The sequence below is a fragment of the Rhinopithecus bieti genome, unplaced genomic scaffold (genome assembly GCF_001698545.2).
Source record: "Rhinopithecus bieti isolate Rb0 unplaced genomic scaffold, ASM169854v2 scaffold_24982, whole genome shotgun sequence".
Taxonomy (NCBI): domain Eukaryota; kingdom Metazoa; phylum Chordata; class Mammalia; order Primates; family Cercopithecidae; genus Rhinopithecus; species Rhinopithecus bieti.
This window is the reverse complement of record NW_016811565.1, coordinates 257,734-265,311: the sequence shown is the minus strand read 5'-3', so window position 1 is coordinate 265,311 and position 7,578 is coordinate 257,734. Positions and strand designations below refer to the sequence as shown.

Sequence of the window (7,578 nt, the reverse complement as noted above, 5' to 3'; positions counted from 1 at the left end):
AAAAAAAAAAAAAAAAAAAAAAAAAATTATCTCTCATGGAAATATTTAAATGACATGTTTATTGTCTGAAAAGGACAGATATTTAAGCTTTTTTTTCTTTTTTTTCCTGGAGAAAGAGTCTTGCTCTTTTGCCCAAGCTGGGGTATAGCGGCACAATCTCAGCTCACTACAACCTTCACCTCGCAAGTTCAAGCGATTCTCCTGCCTCAGCCTCCCTAGTAGCTGAGATTACAGGTGCACACCACCAGGCCCATCTAATTTTTCTATTTTTAGTAGAGACGAGTTTCACCGTGTTGGCCAGGCTGGTCTCAAACTCCTGACCTCAGCCAATCCGCCCACCTCAACCTCCTAAAGTTATGGGATTACAGGTGTGAGCCATTTTGCTTGGCCCCCTTTAACTATTTTATGTGACTCTTCTCTCTTACCGGAACGCTGCCCAAAAAGAGATTGTGACATATACTTGGACCCAGCACCAAGGTGATTTGACTCTCCTCTTCGGCCTGGGCCTTGCCCACAGAAGAGAGAGTGACTTATTGCTGAGTTTAGCATACAGGTGATATGATTCTTCTGCTGACTCCCAGAAGTCACTGTAACATATATCTGGGTCCATCGCTGAGATTGTGTGACTCTTCTCCCTGGAACTTGTTCATAGTGAGGATTGTGACATATTGGTTGGCCAAGCACCTACATGATATGACTCTTTTCTTAGACTTGGGCCCTGCCTGCTGGAGTGATTTTGACACATTTGCTGGGCCCAGCTGAAAGGTTATATGTGACTTCACACTTCTTCCTGAGCCCTACCCATGAAGGGCACTGTGTCTTAACTCTGAGACACTTAATTAGGTGATATGACTCTTTTTTTTGAGATGGAGTCTGGCTCTGTCACCCAGTCTGGAGTGCAGTGGCACAATCTTGGCTCACTGCAACCTCCGCCTCCTGGGTTCAAGCGATTCACCTGCCTCAGCCTCATGAGTAGCTGGGATTATAGGCGTGCACTACCACAGTTGGCTACTTTTTGTATTTTTAGTAGAGATGAGGTTTCACCATGTTGGCCAGGCTGGTCTCGAATTCCTGACCTCAAGTGATCCACCTGCCTTGACCTCCCAAAGTGCTGGGATTACAGGCGTGAGCCACCATGCCTGGCTGATGTGATACTTTTGTGTGGACTCTCTTCTTGGGATATTGTGACATATTGCTGGGCCCAACATCTAGGTGATGTGACTCTACTCTTTGGTCTCTGCCCAAAAAGGGATTGTGGCATATCAGTGGGTCAAGAACCTAGATGAGGTGACTCTCCTCTCCAGCCTGGGATCTGCACACACTGTGTACTGAGACATATCACTGGGTGTCACACCTAGGTAATGCAACTCTCCTGCATGGGCCCCGCCCGCAGAGGTATTATGAAATATCTTTCTATTAATCACCTAGGTGATGTGACACTCCTCTTCTGCCTGGGAACTGCGAAAAAAGTGTTAAATATCACTGGGCCCAGCACCTAGGTGATGTGACTCTTTGCTCATGCATGCGCTCTGCAAGCTGGGGTGTTTGTTACATATAATTGGGGCTAAACCCTAGGTCATGTGATTCTTTCATTTTCCTGAGCCGTACTCAGAGCATTTTGACATATTTTTGGGCCCATAGTTTAGATGATGTGACTCTTGCATGGGCCCTCCCCATAAAGGGTAGTGTGACATATTATTGAGCCTAGTACATAGGTGATGTGACTTATAGTTCTCTATGGCTTAGGCTTTGCCCAAGCAATTGTGATGTGTTGCTGGACTCACCACCTATGTGTTATGACTCTCTTCTGCCTAAGCCCTGCATGCATTGTATATTGTGACATATGCCTGGATTCAGCACTTAGGTGATAGGGTATTTTATTTTATTTTAAATCCTGAACGGAGTATTGCTCTGTCGCCCAGGCTGGAGTGCAGTGGCACTCGACTCACTTGGCTCACTGCAAGCTCTGCCTCCCGAGTTCACGCCATTCTCCTGCCTCAGCCTCTCCGGTAGCTGGGACTACAGGTTCCCACCACCACGCCTGGCTAATTTGATACATACATACATACATATATATATATATATATTTTAAAGACAGAGTCTCACTCTGTCACCCAGGCTGGAGTGCAGTGGCGCGATCTCAGCTCACTGCAACCTCTGCCTCCTGGGTTCAAGCGATTCTCCTGCCTCAGCCTCCTGAGAAGCTAGGATTACAGGCACACACCACCATGCCCAGCTAATTTTTGTATTTTTAGTGGAGACAGAATTTCACCATGTTGACCAGGTGTCGATCTCCTGACCTCATGATCTGCTCGCCTCAGTCTCCCAGTGTGCTGGGATTACAGGCATGAGCCACTGCAGCCGGCCTGGAGATTTTTACTGTTGTGTGAACACACATCAAACAGCATACATCATCATTTTCTCACATAAACACAGCCTACTTTTGAAGTTCTGACTCTCACACATAGAGGAAGTCAGAGGTGGAAAAATTGACTCTCACGTGTGGATCCAGTTCGTAGGTGAGTTGATGATACTCAGAGCAAGATTCAGCACACCTATGAGGCTGTGACTTCACTAATTAAAGTCCACAGGAGGAGTATAGGCTGTCAGGTACAAATTTAGTCCATAGTTGAAATTGTAACTCCTGTTCTTAGAAACAATATATAGGAAGGGTTAACTTTCTATTCCTAAAACCAGAACATGTATGGGATTGTTAATTTCATCCCTGCACCTTCCTGCAGGTTTAATTGTAACGTTTTTCTCTGCCCAGCACCTGAGTGATCTGACTCTTGCCTAAGACCAGGCCACAGATGGAATAGTGACATATATCTGAACCCAGAACTGAAGGGATGTGACTCTATTTTTCTGTATTGGTGTTGCACTGTAACATATTCATGGGCCCAACACCAAGGTGATAAGTGTGTCCAGCCTGGACCCTGCCCACAGGGGCATTGTAACATATCACTTGGCTCCTCAGATGTTTGATGTTATCCCCTCCCATCTCCTACCCTGTGTTTGCCTATAAGAGACATTGTCACAAGTTTCTGGGCCCAGCACCTACGTGATATCTTCCTGGGACCTGTCCATATGGGGATTGTGATATATCGCATGGCCCAGCACTTACTTGATGTGACTCTCTCCTCTCATACCTAGGCCCTGTTCACAGGTGTGATTGTGACACATAGCTTGGCCTAGCCCCTAGGTTATGTTACTCTCCTCTTATCCTTCAGTTATTTTCACAAGGGGCATTGTGACATATTGCTGGACTGGGAACCCAGGCGATTTGACTCTCCTCTACTGCCTGAAATATACCCCAAAAGAGAGTTTGATATATTGCTTGACCAGGATCCTAGGTGATGTTACTCTTTTCTCCTGCCTAAAGCCTGCATACATTTATGTATGTTGACACATCGTTGGGGCCAACACCGAGGTGATGTAACTCTCCTGCATGGGCTTTGCCTACAGGGGTATGATGATGTATCTTTTCATTCATCACCCAGGTGGTGTGACTCTCCACTTATGCCTGGGTCTTGATGAAAGAGGAATTGTGACATATCCCTGGACTTAGCACTTAGGTGATATAACTCACCTTTATTGCCAGGGCATAGAATATTATGAGAATTGTGACAAATCTCTTGGCCTGACAGCTAGGGGATGAGAGGCTCCTGCCTGGGTCCTGCCCACAGGATGCTTTGTGGCCTGTCTTCTGGTTTTATTACCTAGAAAGATGTGACTCTCCTCTTCTGCCTGCATTCTTCCCACAGAGAAGATTGTGACATCACTGGACCCAGCAATTAGAAGATGTTTCTCTCCTGCCTGAGCCTTGCCCACAGGAACCTTGTGACATATCCTTGGGCTCAGCACCCAGGTGATGGAACTCTGCCACCTGTGCCCTGTCTACTTAGGCTATTGCAAAGTATAGCTGGTTTCAATACCCACGTGATGTAACTCTCCTGCCAGGCCACTGCCTTCCAGGGATATTGTGACATATCTTTGTGCCAATCACCCAGGTGACGTGAATCTTTTCACCTGTCTGGTCCTTGTTCACTGGGGGATAATGATGCATATTGCTGGTTTCAGCACGCAGCTGATGTGACTTTTCTCTTCTTCCTAGATTCTACCCGCAAAAAAACTGACATATCACTAAGCCCATCAGCAAAGTTATTTTGCCTGGCCCTGCCCTTAAAAGACATTGTGACATATTGCAGTGCCCAGAACCAATGTAATTTTTTTTTTTTTGAGACGGAGTCTCGCTCTGCTGCCCAGGCTGGAGTGCAGTGGCCGGATCTCAGCTCACTGCAAGCTCCGCCTCCCGGGTTTACGCCATTCTCCTGCCTCAGCCTCCTGAGTAGCTAGGACTACAGGCGCCCGCCACATCGCCCGGCTAGTTTTTTGTATTTTTTAGTAGAGACGGGGTTTCACCGTGTTAGCCAGGATGGTCTCGATCTCCTGACCTCGTGATCCACCCGTCTCGGCCTCCCAAAGTGCTGGGATTACAGGCTTGAGCCACCGCACCCGGCCTTTTTTTTTTTTTGAGATAGAGTCTTGCTCAGTTGCCCAGGCTGGAGTGTGGTGGTGCAATCTCAGCTCACTGCAAGCTCCACCTCCCGGGTTCACGCCATTCTTCTGCCTCAGCCTCCCGAGTAGCTGGGACTACAGGCGCCCGCCACTACGCCCGGCTCATTTTTTGTATTTTTAGTAGAAACCATGTTAGCCAGGATGGTCTCGATCTCCTGACCTCGTGATCCACCCGTCTCGGCCTCCCAAAGTGCTGGGATTACAGGTATGAGCCACCATGCCCAGCCCTACCAATGTAATTTATCTCTTGCCTAAACCCTGCCTACTGGGGGAATTGTGATAGATCTCTTGGCCAATGAACTATATGATGTGACTCTCCTTTGTGGTTTTTTGTTTTTTGTTTTTTTGTTTTTAACACAGTTTCGCTCTTGTTTCCCAGACTGGAATGCAATGGCACAATCTCGGCTCACTGCAACCTCTGCTTCCCAGTTTCAAGCGATTCTCCTGCCTCAGCCTCCCAAATAGCTGGGATTACAGGCATGCACCACCACACCTGGCTAATTTTTTGTATTTTTAGTAGAGACAGGGTTTCTCCATGTTGGTCAGGCTGGTCTCGAACTCCTGACCTCAGGTGATCTGCCCACTTCAGCCCCTCAAGGTACTGGGATTACAGCTGTGAGCCACTGTGCCTGGTGATCCTCCTTTTTTACCTGGGCTTTGCCAATAGTAGAGATTGTGACCTATCTCTGGGCCCAGCACCTAGATGTTATGACTTTCCTCTCCTGCCTGGTCCATGCCCACAGAAAAGAGAGTGACTTATCACTAGGCTCGACACACAAGTGATTAGATTCTTCTGCGTGAACCCAGCCCACGTGGCTTATTGTGACATCTCTAGGCCCATCACCTAGATGATGTGACTCGTCTTCCTGGGATCTGTCCATAGTGAGGATTGTGATACATCACTTGGCCCAGCACTTATGTGGTAAGACTGTCTTCTTTTGCCTGGGCCTATCAATTTGGGCAACTGTGTCATATAGCTTTACTCAGCCCCTAGGTTATGCGACTCTCTTGTTTTTCCTGAGTCCTACCCACAGAGGTCATTGCAACATATCTCTGAGCCCCTAATGTAGGTAATTTGGCTGACTCTCCTGCCTGGGCTTTCTGCTCGGTGATTTTTGTGACACATTTTTTGACTCAGCACCTAGGTAATGTGACTCTTCTCCACTGCTTGGACTCTGTCACAGAAGGTATTGTGATGTATCACTGGGCCTAACACCTAGGTGAAGATACTGTCTTCTCCTGCCTGGACACTGCATAAACTGTATATTTTGATATGTTGCTGGGGTTAACACATGGGTGATTCAGCTCTCTCACATGGATCATGAGCATGGGGTTATTAGGACATTTATTTTTGTTAATCACCTAAGTGATATGACTCCTCTCCTCCCTGAACCCTGTCGAAAGGAAAGATTGTGACATATCACTGAAACCAGAACTTAGGTGATGCGACTTTTCTGTTTAGCAACTGTGTATTTTGGGTATTGTGACATTTCACATGGCCAAACACCTAGAAGAATGGGAGACTTCGGCCTCAGTCCTGTCCACAGGGTTTCTTGTGATGTATATCTGCATCCATTACATAAAAGATGTGATGCCTTTTCTATCTGCACCCTGCCCACAGGAAAGATTGTGACATACTTCAATCCCCAGCCACCAAGTGATGTGTCTCTCCTGCATGTGCATAACTTTCAGGAGAAAATTTAACACATCACTGGTTGAGAACCCAGATGATGTGACTCGCCTGCCTTGTCACAGTCCTCAGGGAAAAGAAAAATTAGATATCAGTGGTCCAGCATCCAGGTGATGTCACTGTCCTGGGTGATTTCTGCCAAAAAGTTCATTGGTAACATATATCTTGGCCCAGCTCACAGGTTTGATAACTAATACCTCGTACCAGTCAATAGAAGACATACTGTCTCCCACAGCTAGGCTTGCAAAAAGGAGTAAAATCCCAGGTCTCCTCTCTGTTTGAAGGTTATAGAGAATTACCACTCTCTCGTATATTGTATAAAGCACTCACACATGGAAAAGCCCGCTGATGAGGTCATAATTCTCATGCACAGATGCAGGCCACAGTTAAAACTGTGAACATCATTTGTGAACATGTGGCCACAGTTGAGATGGTGACTCATTTCTAAGCCCAGCTCAGAGGTGGGTGAGGATGCTCCTCTCTGGACCCAGCCAATTGGAGAGATGTTGACCACATTAGATCATGGGTACAGAGCAGCACAACGTTCTCAGAGCAGGTTGCAACTCTCATGCACACCATATACAGTCCTCAAGAGTGTGCCCTTACAGGGCCAAGCACACAGGTGAGATTGTGAAACTTATATTCACACCCAGTCAATAGCAAAGATTGTCATCCACTTAAATACAGCCTACCTTTGAGGTTCTGAACCTCACTTTTGGAGGTAGTTGAATGTTGGAAAATTGACTCTCATTTGTGGATTTTGTCCACAGTTGGGTTAGTGACTTTTTTTTTTTCTTTGAGATGGAGTCTCACTCTGTCACCCAGGCTGGAGTACAGTAGCCTGATCTCGGCTCACTGCAACCTCCACCTACCAGGTCCAAGCGATTCTCACCTCAGCCTTCAGAGTAGCTGAGACTACAGGTGCATGCCACCATGCCTGGCTAATTATTGTATTTTTACTAGAGACAGGGTTTCACCATGTTGGCCAGACTGGTCTCAAACTCCTGACGTCGTGATCTGCCCACCTCGGTCTCCTGAAGTGTTGGGACTACAGGCATGACCACCACGCCTGGCCTCGAGTTAGTGACTCTGTAACCAAAATTCAACACAGCTTTGTTACTGTAACCTCACTAAGGAGCATAATTCATTTGTTTATTTTGAGATGGAGTTTCTCCTTACCCAGGCTAGAGTGCAGTGGCGTGATCTCGGCTCACTGCAACTTCTGCTTCCTGGGTTCAAGTGATTCTCCTGCCTCAGCCTCCCGAGTAGCTGGGATTATGGATGCCCACCACCACGCAGGCTAATATTTT

The 7,578-nt window shown here is 46.9% G+C and overlaps 1 long non-coding RNA gene across 1 annotated transcript in view; it reads left to right on the top strand.

The window, feature by feature from the left end:
• LOC108543508 (uncharacterized) overlaps positions 1 to 4,257 on the top strand; it is a 12,520-nt gene extending 8,263 nt beyond the window's left edge. The window contains exons 2-3 of the long non-coding RNA XR_001889595.1: positions 3,765 to 3,868; positions 4,115 to 4,257. This is a non-coding gene — a long non-coding RNA (uncharacterized LOC108543508). The remainder of the gene's footprint in view (positions 1 to 3,764; positions 3,869 to 4,114) is intronic.
• Positions 4,258 to 7,578: the final 3,321 nt, after the last annotated feature.